The 22,586-nt window shown below is 39.3% G+C and overlaps 1 protein-coding gene and 1 long non-coding RNA gene across 3 annotated transcripts in view; one reads left to right on the top strand and one right to left on the bottom strand.

Annotated features, from left to right (window-relative positions):
• The window catches only part of macrod2 (mono-ADP ribosylhydrolase 2), a 1,059,267-nt gene that overhangs the window by 427,809 nt on the left and 608,872 nt on the right, over positions 1-22,586 (bottom strand). The window lies entirely within an intron of this gene.
• On the top strand, positions 5,981-8,248 carry LOC118810921. The gene is made up of 2 exons (XR_005007449.1): positions 5,981-6,041; positions 7,677-8,248. It is a non-coding gene; the product is annotated as an uncharacterized LOC118810921 (long non-coding RNA).

The raw sequence follows: 22,586 nt of genomic DNA, 5'->3' as shown, positions 1-22,586 counted from the left end.
TATGTAGACTTTGTTTCTGAATTACAGTTTAAATGCCCTCCTGAGCAATGTCATTCAACGTCTGAAATGAATTTGTAATAGTTTCCTCTTTGTACACAAGTCTGTAAGGTTGATATTGGTTATGCACACTGGCAGGTTTAGTATAGTGGGGACCACGTCTAGGTAGAGACTTCCACTAAAGCTAGTAACTCACAGGACAAATATAGACATTTCTGACTACAGTGAAGGTTACCTTATGATTAATGTCATTCAGGGTCTCATATGAACTGGTAATAGTTTCCTGTTTTTAAACAAGTGTTTAAGGTTTGATATTGGTTACACACACTGTCAGGTTTAGTATAGTGGGGACCACGTCTAGTCAACCTGAACCAGCAGAGCAGTGAACACTGAAGAATATATGGTCTATTGTTCTCAACAGAAGTTTGTCCTCTTTATAATTAATTCCTTTAAGGGTGTCATGAATTTTTGATTCATATTAAGATTGCTATCATTAACACTCTGTCTTTCATAACATGGTGGCTCCATGTCTGGTTAACTTGACCCACTAAAGCAGCAGACTCTGATAAAATATGGTGTGAAATTCTGTATTAGTTACACATGCTCTCAGGTCTCGCATTGTGGGGACCATCTCAGGATAGAAATGTTTGAATGGTTTTGGTTACACTCACTGTCATGTTTAGCATAGTGGGGACCACATCTAAGGAGAACCTTCCACTATAGCAGTGGACTCTCAGGACAACATATAGACAACATTTCTGAACTACAGTGTAGGTTACCCTATGATTAATGTCATTCAGGGTCTCATATGATCTGGTAATAGTTTTCTGTTTTTATACAAGTGTTTAAGGTTGATATTGGTCACACACACTGTCAGGTCTGCCATAGTGGGGACCACGTCTAGGTAGAACCTTGCACTATAGCAGTAGACTCACAGGACAATATGTAGACTTTATTTCTGAATTACAGTTTAAATGCCCTCATGAGCAATGTCATTCAGCGTCTGAAATGAATTTTTAATAGTTATTTCTTTGTACACAAGTCTGTAAGTTTGGTATTGGTTACACACATTGTCAGGTTTAGTATAGTGGGGACCATGTCTAGGTAGAAACCTCTAGTAGAGCATTAAACTCACAGTACAATATATAGACTTTATTTCTGAATTACAGTTTAAATGCCCTCATGAGCAATGTCATTCAGTCTCTGAAATGAATTTGTAATAGTTTCCTCTTTGTACACGAGTCTGAAAGTTTGGTATTGGTTACACACACTGTCAGGTTTAGTATACTGGGGACCCTGTCTATTCAACCTGAACCAGCAGAGCAGTGAACACATAAAAGAACATATGGTCTGTTGTACTCAATAGCAGTTTTTACTCTCATAATTAATCCCATTATGGGTGTAATATGAATTTTTGATTCATGTTAAGATTGATGTCATTTACACACTCTTTTCTATAACGTTGTATCTCTGTGTCTGGTTAACTTGAAGCAGCAGACACTGATAAAAACATGGTGTGAAATTCTGTAGTGCCTTTTAAATAATGATATACTTGTGTTTGAGATGTATTGAAATGTTTAACTGTGATATTTGAAACTCCTGTAGCCTGAATATGAGGACGCTGCTAACGTGATGACCGTAGTTGAATCAAGCCACTCAGCTTCAGGTCCTGTGACCAATGCTCGAACTTCCTTAAAGGTATATCCTTAAGTGTTTTCATATTCTGACATCAGTTTTTTTGGTGTCAGCTTAATAAGCAATACCCACTAAATTATTACATATCGTTAATAATATTTGTATTGTTTTCGTAATGGTGGAATACAGCATGCTGTAGTTAAAACACTGGAAAAAAAATAGAAGCAATTCTTCTGTTTATTTTTTCTGACCTTAACCTCTCTTTTAAGGGTCTGTATGAACTCTCAGAAAAAATAAAAAGCATTCTGTTAGGCCTGACTCTTTTGTATCACACAATTAAATGTCTAATGGATCAATAATCTGGCAGTATTACTCAACAAATATAAATTTAAATATCAGATTTTCCACAATGCGTTGACTGTTAAATTGGCGTTACCCATTACTCCACGTTTATTCTGATTTAGAGGTTGAACATGGTTGAAATTGAATATCCTTGCGTTATAATTAAACTGCTTTAAAATAAGCATCATTATAGTTTTTAAAATAATATTCTTTGATAATTGCAGTGGATTCTGTTTCTTGCATTTATCATTTTGGTGTAAATCTTCTGTTTATTTTCTAGGATTATTAGTTGAACAATAAGTATCGAGTGCCTTAAATGAAGTACAGTATTGTTTTCTTAGATACAAGAGAAGACTTCTGATTATTCAGATGACCTTTTGACTCCACTGATGATAATTACAACTCCAGTAAAAGCAGTATGGACAATAATCATGCAGGTGCTGATAAGGTCAGAAAATTGGAACACACATGGGCGGGAACACACTAAGAAAACGACCAAAGCAGTCAAGTAAGTCTTAAATTTCTCATTTCATATTTTACATTTCATCAGACAGGATTATATGTGGTTCAGGATTTCATTAGTTAAATTGTCACTGTTTTTTAAGTTCAGAGGGCAGAGTCCTGATAACTCGGATGAGTGTATTGACACCAATGAGGAGCTGTCTGATCACAGTGAAGGGAGTGAGGAAGAATATATTCCAGATACCTCAGAAGATAGTTCAGGACAGTAGCACAATTTCCATCGTCAAGTGCAAAAGAAGGCCCCTTGCTTGTTCCACTTCAGAGCACTAGTACAAGCCCAAACCCACTTTGTCAGAACATTATCAGCAGCTCTACCTCTCAGATTCAGAGCAGCAGCGGAAACGTGTGAATCTTCAGAGCAGTAGTGTGGACACTCAGAACTCTCGCAGCTGTGATAAAACACTTAATCCAGACAGCACATCATTTGTTGACCAAGAAAGCACAAGTCACTCAGTGATTATTCCTGCTGTAAGCAAAAAGAGTGATGGTGGGAGAGTGTATGACAAAAAACAGCACTGCTTGTTCTGTGGCTTAGCTTTTTCCAACTTGCAAGACACCTGGAGCGTAAACATTCCAAGAGGTGGAGGTAGCGAAGGCACTAAGTCATCCAAAGGGATCCAAAAAAAGGAGAATGCAGTTAGAGTATCTGCGTAACAAAAGGTAATTTTGAGCACAATTCTGTTGTATTGAAAACAGGCAAAGGAAAACTAGTTCCTCGCAAGTTACCAAAAACAACTCTCAGATGGTGAAGAGTTTATTCCTTGTGTTCACTGTCAGGGATTGTTTTTAAAGAAAACATTGTGGCGACATGTTTAAAAGTCTGCAAATTCAAGCCTGGTGACTCCACACCTAAACCTGGAAAAACCCGTGTCCAGGCTCTGTGCTCTTTCGCGACACCATCCCCCACCAGGTGTAACTGATGGTGGTTTGGAAGCTTATAAGTGCCATGAATCAAGATAGAGTGGCTCTTGCAGTCCGGAATGACCAGTGTATAATTGATTTTGGAAAGCATCTGTATAATAAGTATGGATCGCAGGTTAAAATGCACGAATACATCCGTCAGAAGATGAGAGAGCTTGGAAGACTCCAAATATGCACACAAGAGGTCACACCCCTTAAGTGTATTAAAGATCTTATCCGTCCTGAAAACTTCATGCATACAGTCACTGCAGTTAAGCAGACAGCTGGTTACAACAAAGACACAAATAAATATGAATCAGCAAGTGTAGCCGTGAAACTTGGGCATAGCCTGAACAGAATTGCTATGCTTGTTGAAAGCAGTGCCACCATAGAAGGAGACAAAGCAACAGCAAAAGAGGCCAGCAGCTTCCAGAAAATCTATAGCTCCAGATGGCATGAGTATATTCAGCCACAGCTCGGCGAACACTGGAGGAAGCCAAATGGAACTCTCCTCAGTTGCTTCCATTCACCGAAGATGTTAAACGTCTTCACTTGTATCTTGATGAGCAAGAGCACCATTACCGTAAAATGCTGTCAGCGGAGCCTTCATCTCAGCACTGGTCACAATTAGCAAAGGTCACACTGACGCAAATGATGCTGTTTATCGGAGACGTGAAGGAGAAGTTTCTCACATGCCCTTGTCTGCATACACTTCCAGAGATGCATCAGATCCTCATCCAGATGTTTGCCTGGCCCTCTCAGAATTGGAAAAGAAGCTCTGTCAACACTTCAAACGAATAGAGATCAGAGGCAAAAGAGGCAGGAAGGTTGCTGTTCTTGTAACTCCAACAATGCAAGAATCACTTGACGTGCTCGTAAAGAATCGAAGTAAATGTGGAGTACTTCAGGAAAAATATCTACCTCTTTGCACGCCCTTTTGCAATGACCTGCTTTCGAGGCTCAGACTGTATCCGGGATTTTGCAAAGGCTTCTGGTGTGAAAAATCCCAGCACACTCACCTCTACAAAGTTAAGAAAACAGATTGGAACCCTCTCGGAAGTGTTAAACCTCAGCAACACAGAGCTGGATCAGTTGGCTGATTTTCTAGGCCATGACATTCGTTGTGCATCGTCAGTTTTACCGCTTACCTGAGGGCACCCTCCAACTGGCTAAACTGAGCAAAATTCTCCTAGCATTTGAGAAGGGTCGCTTGACAGAATTCAAGGGGAGGAATCTTGATGAAATCAACATTGATCCTGATGGTACAATACACCACACAATTAGTCGTTCTTACAACACACAGTGATTTTATGATTTTTTGTTGCCATACAGAGTTTCAGAACACTGAGTGTAAAATAATTTGTGATATCTTTTGAATCGAACACATGCTATAACTTGCATACCTCAGAGTATGGTTATTACAACTTTTTTATTTGTACTCTCTTTTCTGCCTTTAGAGCAAGTTACAGTGGACAGTGAATTGGAAGAGCCTGAAAGCAGTACGACCGTTAAGTGGTTAACATACCCCAATCTTTTTTTTCTTTAATTATCCTAGAATTAAGGTAGCAAATGTTATGACTTTCTGTACAGTCTGGATTATTGCATTCCAAGGTCCTCAGTACTTTTGCCTGACAGATCTTGACCCTGAATTTAGTAATCTTGTTTTTAAGCTAATTTATACATTTGATCTAAAACTACTCGTCAGAAAAACTTGTGAATGTACTTACATAGAAGGGGTATTTTAAAATGCATTTGTTACAGGATTTTTCTGATTGACCAAAAATGCAGCAAATTCATGATGAAGTGCATACAGTCAGTGTATTTATGTATATTTCAAAATGCACATTTTTACACTTTTTACAGGACTTGGGGTATATTACAGCGTAGCTGTATTGTGCGGTATATGTGTGTTATGTAAATGCTGTAATAGAGCAGTAGTATTTCATCAGCACGAGTGAGGTAAAGCTTCACGTTAGTGAATATGCCAAAGATAGCAGTTTAGGAGAGTTTAGAAACTTCATTCAGGTATTTCTGGACTGAATTCTACAGTACTGTTTGCCTAATGACAGGGGGAGAAATAAGTAATGTGTGTGGTGTCTGTTCTGTTGTTTTGACAAACAGAATGGTCATGGGAGTTCTCTTGGTCTGCTAATTTTAGTGTTTTCCTTGCTGTAACACACCAACTTCTACTCAGTATTAGTTGAATCAAATGTATTACAACAGCAAACAAGAAAAATGACGGGGCAGGAGCATTACAGGAGCAGGATATGGCAGAATGATGCTAGGTGTTTACATTTACATGGCTTTATCAGAGTGTGATGCACCCATGTCATTGCCACAAGACAATGCAGGGCAATTTGACGAGGAGGGAGACCAAGTGCTGAGGTCAAACAAAAAAGTGAGAGGTAAGGTCATTAACCAAAGATTTTAAACTTTTATATTTGTTTACATATGTGATGAATTGGACTTATCAGGTATATTAGAATAGGGAAGGCAGGAAGGAAAATATAATGCCAAAAATGTATTAATCTTCTCTTTCCTTTCTTATTTCAGAGTGTGATGCAACTTGTCCTTACCACAAGTCAGTGCAGGGCTAAATGACGGTGAGACAGGCCAATTGCTGAGGTCAATTAAAAGAAAGAGAGGTAAGGTCATTATCCAAAGATGATTCTTTAGTGTTTATGTTTGTACACAGAACGTGTACAGTCTGTCGGTTAGACCTATGCGTAATGATGGTTAACAGAGTTAATTTACCAAATCTGTTGTTTGTATTTATTTCATACAAACCACAGCAAGACAGTGATATTCCCACATGTGAACATGACTGAACAGTCACGCAAACAACCTTAGGTAAAACAGCTTTAAAGATAAAGGTTGTGCAAGCGGCCTCAAATGGTAAAAATTTTACGAATCTTAAACTTCAACTTATTTTTTTTACTTATTTTGTTTATTGTTATTATTGTTATGCTTGTGAATACTTTTTTTTAAATAAAAACATGAAGCAAAGAGTCTGAGACCACGTTAGAAATTTGGGATTTAGTCAAAATTATAAATGAACAAAAGATTTTTGAAAATTTTAAAACAAAGCAAAGCTATGACTAAGTAAAATGAAGAAGAAATATGCAAGGTTTGGCACTTTTTTTGGTCACTATTACAGTGTTAAGGTCTTTGTATAAAATGTCAGATTGTTTTGTAGTCTTATCTCTTGAAGCTTGTGTTCATATGACTCTCAGGTGCATTTGATCTACTCATCAGATGCTTTTACACAAACTTGTAGAGTCCATGCCAACTTGACAACACATGCTGTCATTAAAGCAAATGGGGACATACTGTACAAAATACTTTTCACACAGTCATGCTGATAAAATTTTTAATTAAAAACTTGGCAATAAGTTACAAAACAATGCAAAATAGAAGCATTTTCACTAGTGGTATGACTTTTGGATTCCACTTTATACATATAAATTACAACCCTGATCCAGTTTAACTGTTTACTGCGGCTATATTCCACATACAGTCTCCTCTAAAAGTTTTGGAATGTAAAGGCCAATTCTTTTGTGTTTTTGCTCAGAAGATTAATATGAGATGATAGATCAGAATTTCATTTTTCATTCATAGATCAGCTTTTATTTTCTGATATTTACATCTAGATGTCAGAATATGGCAACTTTTGTTTGAACCCACCCATTTTTCCAGTTAGCAAACATATTAGAACATGTGACTAACAGGTGTTTCTTGCATTAACCGGACCTTTACCAAATTGAGCAGCATTTCACCTCCTGAAAAGGAGAACGAAGGGAGAAACCCCCCAAAAAATTAACAACTGAAAGAAGTTGTGGTAAAAAGCCTGGAAAAGCATCACAAAAGAAGAATGTAACAGTTTGGTGATGTCAGTGGGTCACCAGCTTGATGCAGTTACTGCAAGCAAGGGATACACAACAAAATATAAAGTGTTATCTGCTTTAATTTACTTTAGACTCTGTTACTATACATTTGCTGACCTAAAATTGGGTGGTCTGCCATCAAAGGTGCCCTGTTCTAAGTTGTTCAACACATCAAGATGTAAATATCAGAAAATAAAAGTTGAAATTCTAAACTGTCATCTCATTCATTTTTTGGTCATTTTTTAAAAATTCCTGTAAAATGACAGCAAACGCAATCAATTCTGAAATAAATTATGCCGTTTGTGCCAAATGCATGTTTGATTAAAGATCAAAGCTTTGATGACATTTTATGCATACGAAAATTTCTTTTGATTTGTTTGTTTTTTTATCTCTTAGGTCCCTGTAAGAGAACACCCTGGAGTGTTAATGAAATCCATGCTGTGGAGAACCACATGATGAGGTTCATTCAAAGCTGGAAAGTTCCAGGAAAAGCTGACTGTGTTCGCTGTATAGAAGCTGAACCACTGGCACTTAAAAACAGAGACTGGTTAGCTGTTAAGTTCTACGTAAAAAATCGCATCACAGCATTGCAGAGACAGGTGTAAGACTTGGTCAACACATACTGTATCTTGAATGGAGAATCTCCAGAGCTTTATTATTTAACTTAAATTGTTAATTTTGATGGTTTTCTTTGGTCTGGTTAATCTGGTCATGTGGACAAGGTTGTTCAAGGTAAAAGGTTTATTGCAAGATGCATATTTGTTAGAGTTGCTGCAGTATGTTCTTAACTTTTCTACATCTAATACCTATTCTGCTACTAATAAATACGTCTCTAAACTAATGCATCTATCTGGAATAGTAATTTTGTTTGCATTAAGAAGAAAAAAGCAATGTTCCTTCTCAGCATGGAACTGGTCCTCACAAAGAATGAAAACGGGTGATGTGTGTAATGATGGTCCTCAGATATACTCAATACCTGAAATGTCCCCACAAGTGACCTCCAGGTCAGGTCAGAATCCATTATGGTGAGATATTTGAAATTTGAAGTGATATTATGATTCACAAGTGCATTTTGACAAAGCATGATTTTTTTCAAGTCTATAGGACCTTTGGAAAGGGTGGTCCCCACAATGTGACAATTCCTCCAGGTGACCCCCACAATTCACAAAAACAAGTATAGGTGTGTGTGTGTGTGTTCTGTGTTATGTATTGTTGATTATGTATTTTGTTCCTTTCTGATTGTAAACTGTCCTTGACCATGGTGCAATATAAATAAAACTGATGATGATGATCGTGAATATGTACACTACCAGTCAAAAGTTTGGAGATGTCTAAATCAATATGCATTTTCAGAACCTTAAAAAAATGACATAAATGCTTTTGCTTCAATAAAAAAGTAATTTGTTTCTGTTTACAACGGCCCCTCTTTGTGGTTTTGTATCAACCACCAGGTCAAGCTCTTACAGGCCTAAGTCCAGCATATCTTACTGACCTTTTGAAGTGTCACAGCACATCCAGACCACTTTGCTCAGCTAAGGCAGGCTTCCTACAAATGTCCAGGATCACTTAAAGCTCAGTTGGTGGAAGAAAATTTTCTTATCTAGCTCCTAAACTCTGGAAGAGCATTTCAGAGAACATTAGGAATATCTGAGAATGTGTATAGAACTCTTTGCTACTATAAAACATACCTTAACATGAGTGCGTTGCCAATTTCACATTGTTCTGCTAAGGCCGGGATAGCATGCTGGCTCTGGCATGGCTTTTCACTAACTAGGCTAACTACTGTAGCTTAACCCCTTAACATTCCAGGCTCATTACATAATAAGGCTTATTATTCAGTAACTACAGGGACTTCAATGCAAACTAACGGAGCTTTTCTTAGGTTAACAGTGTGTAATAAAGCATGGTTTGGTAAGGGGTTAAGAAAAGCAGGTATATAAACAATGAAAAGATATTTCTCTGACAATAATATGTTGGCACATCTTCAACTGAAAAAAGAGATCTCCTCTAGAAGACAAGTCCTCATTTTAATATCAAGCATTGTACTGGTTAGCTGAAGTATTCATTATCCCATCAGAAGAGACATCCTCCACTTGGCTATCTTTGAATAATAAAACATGTTTTTTCAAATGTATTTCTTCACAGGCTGAATGAATTTATGCACTAGTGAAATCAAAGTCCATTTCTATGTTTTCGTCTGTTTCTTTCCCTGAATTTTGCACACTCATTAACTTTTGCTGACACACAAATATCATCATTAATCACAATGCACATCCCTGGTGATCATGCTTGCACAAATATGGCCAAGTTTGGCCAAGTTCAAATCTAGTTAGCATTCATATGCAACGCTGTCTTGTGGGCATCTTTCAGCCAGAGCACAAGGTCGCTGCTTGCTCGGCACCTCTGACGTTACGAGTTGAGCGCTGGAACAAAGGTCTAAAACAAATGACTGAGTGAACGAGCGGCGCATATATATAAATCATCAGGCAGGAAAAATGACATGGTAAATAAACAATTGATGGGGGAAAAAAGAAAAACAGAATATAAATCACTTATAGTTTCGAGAACACATTCATCATTGTCAGCAGATGCCAAAAGTACCCAGCAGGCCCCAACACGTCCCATTTCTCGCCCATCATCCCTGGGCCCATCGTGTGATAGGTCACGCTGCCAGCGTGTTCATTTTTAGAACATCCTGTCAGTTTTGTGCTATTTACTTATGGAAATATCCTGCGGCTTAAGTGCCTTCCCTGGACAAGCGCCTTCCTGGTGAAGGAGAGGAACAGGCCCGGCCCCTGTTGTGCCTCTTTGGAATGTAACATGATTTGAATATACTGGATGCAAATGCAACCATGGCTTGAAGGTGACCTTCGCATGTCCATTGAGTCTCAAACCGTGCTTAGCCTATTATTTTGAATGCGGTCTTTCACTTTTGGTGAGGATGATGGCGTTTCTGAAGGCGAAGGAAAGTACACCATCTTGAAAATCATGCTGTTTCCCCTTTTGTGACGCATTGTTCAAACAGGGACAGATACATCTGTGGATCCTCTGACCAGTACACTGTGTACCGGAGCACAAACCTAATTTGGAGTCTGATTTTCTCAATGCGATCTACTGAGCACCAGGAGAGGCCCTTGTTTTTTTTAAGTGGCGGCGGCTTCTCAGAAGCCAGACGCAGAGCTGAACCTGCCTAATATTTTCTATAAACAGTAAAGCATGCAGAGGGCTGCCGAAGAGCCGACCTCAGCCGATCTGAATGCATCGGCTGTCAATGTGTTTATACCAGACGGGGCTTTGCGAAAGCCTTCCACATCCTTTCGGAGTAAGTTTGTGTACAGACTTCATACTTGAATATGTGTACACCATAGCCCGAAGCTAGACAAGCCTGAAGCTATGCAGTTTCCCACAAAGTGGCATTCAAAAACGTGTAGCCTGATGCCATGAATCTCGTGGCTTGTATAAACAATACTAACCTGAGCCTGACTGAGTAGCCATTCCAAGCACTGGATCGTATGACTTTGTTCTGCTGCATTCTGAAAGGCTTCTTCTTAAAATACACATACAGACTGATTTAGGATGTTTATGGACATTTGAAGCACATAGCCCTTAATGGTATGACTGTGGGTTGTTCATAACCTAGTTACTACCCCACAGGGAACATAACAGACGTCACTTATATTTGAAATCTAGAGAACCCTTGAGGCCTTTGCCTGTTTTATTCATGAAAATAAATGGCAATCTGAATGATTTAGTCATATTACAGTCACATGATAACTGATAGAAATTATCATTAAATTCATGACTGGGGGCTGCAATAGGCTGGAGGTTCGGGAACCAGCCTTGTGACCGGAAGGTTGCTGGTTCTATCCCCTGAGCCGACAGTACGTGACTGAGGTGCCCTTGAGCAAGGCACCTAACCCCCAACTGCTCCCCAGGCGCTGTGGACAGCAAGTGTGCTCACTGCCCACTAGTGTGTGTGTGTTCACTAGTGTGTATGTGGTGTTTCACTGCACAGATGGGTTAGAATGCAGAGGTGAAATTTCACCTAATACTTAATAATAATAAACAGCGTCATATTGATAAGCGCGTTTAACATATTAACATTGCTCGTTTTTAAAACATTTACATTTTTGAGGATGTAGCCAGGTTTATTGATAAAGTAACTGAAATTAATATGGGCCTGGTGAAGGTCATAAACACACTTAAAAAGATGGTAAAAAAATGGTTCTATATAGAGTCATGCACACTCAAAGGACCCTTTGCATGATTAAAGGGTTCTTTGCATCACAAAAGCATTCTTCAGATTGATGAAGAATGTGCTGTGTATGGTTCTATATAGAAACTTTTTGAAAAGGGTTCTATATAGCACCAAAAAGGGTCCTTCTATTGTTACAATGTCAAGCTTGTTACAACAGAAGACCCCTTTTTGGTCCTATATAGGACGATTTTCATAAAGGTTCATCATGGTTCTATATAGAACCATTTTCTTTAATAAAGAACCCTTGAAGATCCATCATTTTTAAGATGTTACCGCATTTAAAGATCCAATTTACCACCACATCGTGAAGCTAGTCTTGGTACCTGTTTATAACAAACAGTCTTGTTTATTTATGAGTGAACTGGTTATACTTTTGTAAACTTTGCTAGTGCAAATTTCAAGGGATGAACTAAAATACTCAATAATTTAAAACGATCAACACGGTCAATGTCAAGTCAATGTCTGCAGCTGGCGACATGAAATCTTCTTACATAGAGAATTAACAATCTTCTCCTCATCAAATGGGATTACACTGGAGCTTTGCTCATGGAAGCATCTTCAGCCATGATTGACATTCCAGGCAGCCATGCCCCCGGGGCCTAAGAGGCCTTGCTCTGTTTTGAGTCGTTTAGCAGCAGACTGTTTAGACTAGCCATGCGACTGGATGAGTACATCCTCCTGCCAGTCACAGCTCAACTGCTAAGATGAGTGGGGCTGCCTAAGCGGCACACCAGCGGTTCCTGTTCTTGCTGTCTATGTTCGGCACGTTTGCTTCGCATTCCACACCTTTTCTTGCATGCCTCGCCTCATGAAGGGCTCGGTAATTAGCCAATGAGCTGAATCAGTGCTAGATTAGGGGAAATAATGAGAAAAATGTGCAAAGCAATGTGTCTCCCAGTCTGGGACTGGAAACCACAGTCTGGCTCTTTCAGATCATTTATAGATGAATTACACCAGCAAAAACAGCAATGAATCCCCTCACTGTGGTCTTTTACAGCAGCACAGAAGAACCTAATTTCTTGTTGATATGGTCGGTGTATTCATCGAGGTCTGTGAGTATGTAGGAATGCGATGATGATGGGTTCCACACATGGACATTTACTTATGCAAGTGTGACAATATGTAGATGGTACTATATATAACCTTTTTGAAAAGGGTTCTACATAGCACCAAAGAGTGTTCCTCTATTGGTACACTGTCAAGCTTGTAACAATAGAAGAACCATTTTCAAAAAGGTTCTACAGAGAACCATATAAAAGACAATTTCCATCAATCTGAAGAACACTTTCATGATGCAAAGATCCCTTTAACCATGCAAAGCGTTCTTCAGGTTGATGGAGAATGTGCTATACATGGTTCTATATATATATATATATATATATATATATATATATATATATATAACCTTTTTGAAAAAGGGTTCTACATAGCACCAAAGAGTGTTCTCTATTGTTATGACATCAGGCTTGTAACGATACAAGAGCCCTTTTTGGCGCTATATAGAACCCTTTTCAAAAAGGTTCTATATAGAACCATATAAAAGACAATTTCCATCAGTCTGAAGAAAGCTTTCATGATGCAAAGAACCCTTTAACCATGCAAAGATCTCTTCAGATTGACAGAGAATCTGCTGTAGATGGTTCTATATAGAACCTTTTTGAAAAGGGTTCTAGATAGCACCAAAAAGCATTCCTCTGTTGTTACGATGTCAAACCTGTAACAATAGAAGAAACCTTAGTTTCTTCGATTAGAAACCTTAGAAATCTTAGTGCTATATAGAACCCATTTCAAAAAGGTTCTATATAGAACCATATAAAAAAACATTTTCCATCAATCTGAAAAACACTTTCATGATGCAGTAATTTTTTCAAACTGAAAAGCGTTCTATTGTTATGATGTCAAGCCTGTAACAATAGAAGAAACCTTTCTGGTGCTATATAGAACCCATTTCAAAAAGGTTCTACATAATACCACATAAAACACATTTTGCACACAATCTGAATCACACTTTCATAATGCAAAGATCCCTTTAACCAGGCAAAGAGTTCTTTGACTGTTCATGGAACAATGTTTGTGACTAAAAAACTCTTGAAGAGCCCTTTTTTTAAGCGTGTATGGAAACATGCATAACTGGTGCTACAGTGCAAAGAACCTTGTACCTTATACTACAGATGTGTCCACTGGACTAGTTGTATCCAGACTGCTGTGTCACATTTTGGCCATTTACTTCATGATTGTAAGTCCTAGTAGGAAGATGATCTCCAATTACTTGTGTACAATAGCGCAGGAAAAACTGAGCCTCCTCTTGTGTCCACCTGAATAAAGGGTCATTTTCACCCCTGCTGTATTTACCTGACCATGGTACATTGTACTACAGGCTTTTGGCCAGCTGAGCAGACAGGTTGTTTGGTACACAGGAGGCCTGCCATCATCATTTTCCCAAGACTTGGCGCAAAATGAACAGCTGAGGAGAGCATGGTCGGACCCGGAGAAGTCAAAGAGAGGGAGAGGAAGAGAGGGGGGAGTTCATGCGTGATGTGGAGCTCAGGCGTGGCGGCGGCATGCGCCCTTACACAACAAACAGTGTGGGAAGGGGGGCGACCGCTGAGCAGAGTTCACGGAGCCTGCCGCTGGATTCTCGAACAGCAGAAGGAGGCTGTCGCGTCCTGTTAGTGCTGTGTGCTTTTCTCGTGTGCAGACTGAGACTCCATAGAGCTCACTGCCGCTGGGGGAGCACTGAAATTGAACCTCGAAGCCACCTCCCCACCATTCCCACCATCAGAGCCCTGCTGTCAGCATCAAATGGCATCCAATCAGCAGATCTGTGCAAGCAGCAGGACCTGGCTAGAGAGCATTTGTTTGTTATTGAAACAGTTGCATAGTGGCAGGGACAATTGTAAAATTATTAAGATGATCATGATAAATGCTTCATACTGATAAAAGACACACATATTTAAAATCTAGACAACTCTTGAGGCTGTATTCAGTCTGATCCATGAAAAATAGCAATTTGTATTGAAATTTGAATGAGAAAAGCTGCTTTTGTGCTGTAGCACTGGTCGAAGTGTTTTTTCAGCTTTCTGGTGCTCACTACTTTGGGCCTTTCTTTTATTTCCTCCTGTACTAGAAACTGTTTTAGAGTAACAGGAGCATTTCCTATGTCTAACACAAAATAGAGCTATTTTGTTCCTGCCAAACTTGCACATGTTCTTTGCTGGTGGTTGCCTTCACCACTTTCTTGGAGCTTTTTTACACTCAGCATCACCATCACACCTTTACTGCTAATGTTCTGGCTTTGTGTCATTCAGACTTGCAGCTCTTAAACTTTATTTACCTGAATGCACAAAGTTACATTTTCCATGAAAATCTAGTTAAAGAGGATGGGATGTGCTCAGCGTGAACCACCAGCAGCTCCTTAATTTTTGTATCACGTACAAAATACACTTCCATATGGAGCCCTGCTGGTGACATCCCGTATTAATAAAAATTATGAGTGGCCACTGATACGACCCCTGGTCCTAATATACCTTTTTTGCCTTGTGCTGGCATTCTGTGTTTTCCCTGTTGTGTGTTCCCTTATGTGCAGGTACACGATTGGCCAGATGGGGGCGCACAGAGGTATAAGAGGTCGCCGAGCCACCATCTTGGGAGACGTTCAGGGCTTTCTCCCCTCTGACTTGACCTGGAAGAACACCTGTCCAGACCAGCCCAGCACTCTTCACTTCTGTCTGCTTTGCTTTGCTGCTATCGTTAAAATTGTGACTCTTTGATTACTTTTTGAGAGCTTGGGGTAAGCAGGGGACGGGTGCCATGTTGTTTTGGTTACCTTTTCTCCTGTTTTAAGGAAGGGAGTTAGAGTAGCCATATGTATTTTTGTTTTCTTTTGATTTTAGTTTAATTAGATCTGAAATCGTTAGTTGTGTTTGTTTATTATTTTGCCACATACTCCTCCCCGAAGCCATTACTTCCATTCAGTCTAGCTGCTTGCAAACTTGCATACTTTTATCAAAGTTTCGATAAATCTTCAGTTTGCTGATTTAAATGGTGTCCAGTGTCTGGTCTGGCAGCAGGTCTGGGGAGAGAGCCCACTCTCACTCTCTGTTACGGCCTAACCCTAGATCGGGTCATAACACAACTTAGTAAAGTTTGGGAATGAGATCCTAATGTGTGGCCATGGCTTAGTAAGGATAGGGAATGAGAAAATTAAGCCTTGACCACAGCTAAATAAGGCATGATCTTGTCGCCACATCTCATTTCTACACCTTACTAAGTCATGGCCACGACTTAATTATCTCGTTCCCGGGGCTCCTGAGTGGTGAACTGTCTAAGTGTTGGCCCTATCGTCAGGAGATCATCGGTTTGATCCCTGGTGATGCTATAGCCATCTGTGACCAGGAGTCCAAGAGAGCACAAGTGGCCTCGCTCTCTCTAGGTGGGTAGGACGGCCCCCTTCCCCCATCACTCAGCAAGATGCTAGTAAGCGCAGGTGTCTGTTAGCTGACGTAACAGGATTGGTGGTCAGCGTTCTCCTCCGAGTGTGTTTAGCTGTCCAATGACGTTGTGTGAGCGGCAGTTTAAAAAGATGTGGTGGTGCTTCTCAGGTCTCAGAGGAAGCCTGTACCAGCCTTCGCCCTCCTAGCACTGGTGGTATTGTGTGATTGGGGGAGTCCTAACTAGTGGGTGGAATTGAATATGGAGAAAATTGGGGGAAAAAAAAAATATCTTGTTCCCACACCTTACTCTGTCATGGCCACGACTTAATTATCTCATACTTATGCCTTACTAAGTCATGGGCATGCATTAGGAACTCGATCCCATGCATTAATACAGCAAGGCCACGCATTATTTTTATTCATACAGGACGTCACCAGCAGAGCTCCGTACTGCCATTATATCTGTCTTTTGTAAAGAAAAAAAATGAAAACTCCAGAAATAAAGTCTCAGAAACGTTCTCTGGGCTGAGTTTTCCCAAAGCATCTTAACACAAAGCTGATTCTTAAATGGAAAAGTGAGGACCACTCTCAACACTCTTTCTCCTAGATGATCTCAACTCTAAGGCACTTTTGGGAAACTAGGCCTTGCACTGCTGGCCATGCTGCATCACTTTTGCACTCTCTTGAGTCGAATGCCACAAAACGAATCTTATATGGAGGCTATTCAGTTTTTTCCATAAGATCCTACTTTTGTCACTGACTAGTTACATTTACTCATTTAAGCAAATTAAACACTCAAGTAAAATTTTGGATTTGATTTTTCCTAAGTGTTTTCAAATGATAATAATTTCATTCAAGTATATGTGTAAGAAAGGTAATCTCCTTTTTTTACCTACAGCACATCTTTAACTAACTCATTTTGTCTGTTTTATTTTATTCTGCTATGCTGGTGGCAGCATCTGGACTGCTTTGCGCTGAGAGAGTTCTGTAAGAACAGAAGGTAGCCCTTTATAATAACATAGTCCCTACAAATAACAACATAATCATTGTCTAAGTTGTTTTTTTAAACGAGGGATGTATCGATTCATCAGTCAATGAGTATAAGTACATGTTTTTAATACTTGATACCGAATGAGAATGAAAACTACTCACAATTAAGTGTAAATGAGAGCAGCATACCTTAACAGATTAATCATTAAAATCCAGCTGATTTTAATGTGCATTCACTAGCTATGTTGCATTAGTCACTTTGGATGGAGTAGCGTTGCAGTGGACAGGAGTGGATTTTGTTCCGAAAAGCCCTTCTGTAGTTTTGAACCCACGCTTTTGGTCTTGCTGGTACAGGATGTTGGTATTGGTGCATTTCTTTTTTACAAGTTTGAGTAAATGAGCACAGAATTGGACATTGTCAGTATCGCCACATCCCTAGTTAATAGAATTGTTAATTGGTGACAATCAAGCACTGTAAATGCTTTTCATAAATGAATTATATTTAAGGGTAATAAGTAATGGCATAAGAAAAACTATAGTACAGTGTATATTAGTAAAGTAAATGTATGTATTATGCACTTAATAATGTTTAACTAAACATTACAGAAAAGTTTATGCATCAGAAAGTAGCAAGTTAGTAAACTATTTAATAATTTAAACAGGGTGTAGACAATTATACAACAGCGACAATATTTTGAGAAAAAAGTCATAATATTTGGAGGATAAAGTGGGCTAATTGTAGGGGGCTGCCATAACACGCTGGGGTCTTGGTTGCTGTACTGGCGCCGGAGTTCCACTCACTCCTGTCTCTCTGTGGATCATTTTGATTATCATTCTCACTGTCTGTGAAACTTCATGCCCTCTTTGAATGCGGAGATGTAGCCCCCGACAGCCGTGTAGACGACCCTGCCTGCGATTCTCCTTCAACAAAACAGACAGACAGTTTCCTCCGAGTCCATCTGGCTCTTTATTCTAAATCAACAGTTTCCTGCACATCCATTACAGCCGGTTCTTATACTAATAACAGGCTGGTGTTGATGTGCAGGAGAGACAGGGAGACTGAGTGTTTCTTCATGGGTGAAATCGATACGAAAGTAACTCCACCACCGCTTCAACGTCCCTCATTTTAACATGAAGAGGTGCTGCCTTCCCTTTTTTCTCGAAATATTATGACTTTATTCTCGAGATCTACCATTTTTATTTTTATTAACAGTAGCCCTAAAACGTCGTCAAAAAATTAACTCCTAATTATTATGATTTTCTTTAATGCAACTGAGCAAACACTTAATATTTCAATATTTTTACAGTTCAAGTCATAGGCAAAAGTTTGGGTGTCCTAGTCCTAGTGTTTGAAGAATAAATAAGTTACACATCCTCTACAGAAAATACACTTCTGCACATTTTAATGCGCAGTTACTGTTTACCACTTAGTAATGCATATGTAACTATTATATAATTATTAATTAACCCCTAAAACCCCAGTCTTATTACATGGTAAGGTTTATTGTTCATTAACTACATGGATTACAATGCAAACTAGTGGAGATATTATTAGATTATACAAGTGTGTAGTAAAACATTGGGCCATGGCCATTTAAGGGGTTAACAAACTCTTAGATAAATATTAGGGCCTATTATTATCAAAAAAAAACTTAACAAACTCCATTTTCTATGCTGATAGATGCTGGAGGTACTGAGACGTTCCACAGTTCTGATATTAATTCAGTACTTAAGTAGTTTCTGACCTAATACTTTTTACTGATCCTCAAGCTGTTTTTGAAAAGGTTCTTTGACTTCTACTTGAGTCTGTATTTCCCCGAAGTAACTCGAGAAATGGGTTTCGGCTGCTCTACCCACCTCTGGAAGCACCTATGCCTTAAGGTGTGCCTATGTATTTTTAATGCACTGTCACTTTAAATCCAAACGTAGGAGGCACTGAGGAGCCTTGCTAAATAAATGTATTACTGACACCGAACTGCTCCCCTCCTCTCCTTTTATTGACAATGCGATTTGACATGCTGCAAAACTGAACAGCTATTAAAAAAAAAAGAAAAAAGTCAAGGCTTCGGCCAAAACATTCCCTCTCAGCTGAAGTAATACGAAATCCTCTCATTGTGCGTCCGCCTGCAAACAGAATGCTTGTCAATGGGCTTATAGTGCTTGTACTACCGCTGATGTTTGCCTCTGAAACAGATGATGCAACTCAGTGACATAGTGTGAAAAGAGCAGCAAGGACTTCTTCTTTTCGTCATGACAAAGTGAGAGACACAATAAGGTCTCAGTTACCATTAAGAAGCTTCAAATCGTTCTCTCGGGTCATTTCTAGTAGGGACATACTTGGGGGATGGAGGAGTGCTGTATCCACTCAGCTGAAGTTTATTCATGTAACAAGGTTACGAATATTTCTACTGTATAATGTGTCCATTAGATTGATATCATAGTGTAGGTGCAGAAGAAGATGCAGAAATCAGTGCCCATACAGGCAAATGCTCCTCACTGAAACAGGCACTTCAATAGCGAGTCTTTACAAAGACTAGAAATGCCACTAGTTAGCTACAAAGCCCACCCTCCTTGGACACAATTACTCTGATAACACAACGTCTCTAATGACAACAACAACATCAGCAATGACAGCAACAATAATTATCAGTATGGAGCGCCCTGAAAGCTGCTTTTTATGGCCATTAACCCTCCGCATGGTAGCACGGCCTGTGGTGGATACCACAATATGTTATGCATTTTCTCTTTTGATGTTAAAGAAGAAGACACTTCTGGGTTTTGATGCTTTGTTTTCTTTCTTTTATCTGTAACCGAATATGTCAGTTCTATCTTAAAGCCACAAACAAACTCATCAAAACAAGCAAGGTTAGTCAAGTCACCTGATCCCTACCGAGACAAGCTAGCAAAAGAAGATAAGCTTCAGGAAACTGACCCTTACTTTACATTTGCAAAAGTTTAAAACCCCCTGATAAACCGTTTTGTTGATTGAAAGTTAACACATCACATATACAGGAAACAAACTTAAATATGGCAATTTTCTGCAAATGTCAGTGCATAAAAGTTTAGCATATTATAAAGAAGTAGAATAGTTTTACTGATCTATAGAAGAGAGACACTTTCATGTCAGAGTGAAAACAGATCTCTGCAAAGTGATTTTAATTCATTACAAATATAAAAGGCATAATTATCCACCCCCTTTATTGACTCTCCTATATCATCACTGGTGCAGCCAGTTGGTGTCGAAAGTCACACAAGTAGTTAAATAGAGATCATCTGTGTGCAGTAAAGGGGTTCCAAGTGATTGAACAATGATTGCACCAGTGTCTGGAAGGTTCAACTGGTGAGTCACTATCATTGCATAACCTACACCATGAAGAGAATAACACACTCCTGACAAGGTGATTGAAAAGCAAGTCAAGGGATGGATGCAAGAACATTTCGAAGTCACTGAATATCCCCTGGAAGACACTTAAATCATGAAGAAACAGAAAGAGTATGTCACAGCTGTAAATCTGCCAAGAACATGCCATCAACAAAAACTGATGCTATGCATGAAGGAGACTTGTTAGGGAGGCCACTAAGAGACCTATGACAACTTTAAAAGCATTGCAAACCTCAGTGGCTGAAACTGGAGAGACTGTGCATACCTCAGCTGTTGTCTGGGGTCTTCACCAGTTGCAGCTTTATGGAGGAGTGGCAAAAAGAAAGCAACTGTTAAATAAAACTCTTGGTTAGCCAGAACGTGCGTGACTCTAAAGTCAGCTGGAAAAAGGTTGATGAGACCAAAACTGGTGGTATAGATGAGGCCTTCAGACTAAGCACCACTGCCCGCCATCATACTTCACCATCCCTACCTTGAAGCATGGCGGTGGCAGCATTATGCTGTGGGGATGCTTCTCTACAGCAGGTCCCGGAAGGCTTGTGAGGGTATAGCATAGAATGAATGCAGCAAAATATATCCTGGACGGAAACTTCATATAGTCTTCAGAAACCTTTTCAGTTATCGGAAACCTGAGCCTTAAAATTAGTCCTCCAGCACAACAGCACAATCCCCAAAACTACACATACATGGCTTATAAAGGACAATTTTAGTGTCCTGGAGTGACAAAGTGTCCCGATCTCAATCCGATACAGAATTTGTCATTGGACTTGAATAAAATAGTTAAATTATGAGAAAAGCTCATCCAAGCCCATTTAAATCCATCGGTTTTTGGCCTAAATTGAAAGATATGTTTGACACAGCTCATAGCCTAAAGAACACCACACCTACTGAGAAGCATGGTGGGGGAAGTATCATGTTTTGGGGCTGCTTGTCTTCAGTTAAGACAGTGGCTTTAGTTAAGATGGGATAATGACTAACTCCAAATATCAAGATATTTTGGCACAAAACCTACCGGCCCCATGCAACCTGACAGAGCTTAAGCAATTTGGTGAGACAAATGGGGAGAAAAATTGAAGTGTTTGAAATGTTCAAAGCTGAAAAGGACCTACCAAAGGTGCACCTACTTAATAATGACTTGACAGGGATGAATGCTTATGCAATCAGATTCTTTCTGTTCTGTATTTGTAATTGATTTAAAACCGTTTGTAGAGATGTTTGACACAAAATAGCCTGTTTCTGTTAATTAGTGTAAAAGAAAATGAAATCCATTGTAATTTGATGTTCTTTGATAACAAAATATGAAAACTTCCAAAGGGGTGTAAAGGCACTGTATATGTACTATAATGAATCTTTCACTAGAGGGGCTAGAATTGTACCTCGCAAAGTAGTGTCCTCTTTTCTTACAAGGCTGACCACATGCTAAACGCAAATCCTAACAACTCCTCCCGGTCCCCTCATGGATTTTCTGACTACAGGTGAACCCAGCCTGCAAAGTCAATTATATCTACAATGTTAAATCCTCCATTGGCAAAGAGTACCTCTCTAGAGAGCGGTTTGTCGAGATCTCCACAGTTTTTAGGGATGTACTTGCCGCTCGTCTGTCCTCTCCAACCTTTAGAGACAAAAGACATAACTCCCCATGGAGTTCCGGCAATGAGGTACTTCACTGTGTTGTGGACCATGTCCAGACACCGGCTCTGCGATTTCTAGGTTTTACAATGAATACCTCAAAGCAAGCAATAATGGAAGTACAGCTTTTGAAGCCCTCCTCAAAGCTCAGAGCTAGACTTTATACAGGCTGCAAAGGAGGACATTTTATTTAATATCCATAAAGATTATTAGAATGGTCCAAATTGCGAGAAGACAATCAGGATGAAAGAAGGAGGAGATAAATAGAAATAGCATTGTGCGGAGCAGTTGCATTCTTTTCTGGCTTTCCTCAAAAGTATCCTGACTGAGGGTCAGCACAGTCTGTAGACTATTAACCGTAGTTTATTGAGTTCTATTCAGTGTTACTGAGATGTTTTGCTTGCCATAACTTAATCTGTTTGATTTGAAGGACAGTTTTTTGAGGTACATGAACTGTATGGTCCTTCATAGCATGGTTGCCTTGAGCGCAAACTATTTCAAAAGACAGCATCATTTTTATTCTTTTCATCTATTTCATTCTTGTATTCGTTGAATACAATTTATACTTTGAATACTATTTGATTCATTACCTCAATTCATTTTTATAACCCTTT

The sequence above is a fragment of the Colossoma macropomum genome, unplaced genomic scaffold (genome assembly GCF_904425465.1).
Source record: "Colossoma macropomum unplaced genomic scaffold, Colossoma_macropomum, whole genome shotgun sequence".
NCBI lineage: Eukaryota > Metazoa > Chordata > Actinopteri > Characiformes > Serrasalmidae > Colossoma > Colossoma macropomum.
The sequence above is the reverse complement of the archived record's forward strand: the minus strand, read 5'-3'. Positions and strand labels throughout refer to the sequence as shown.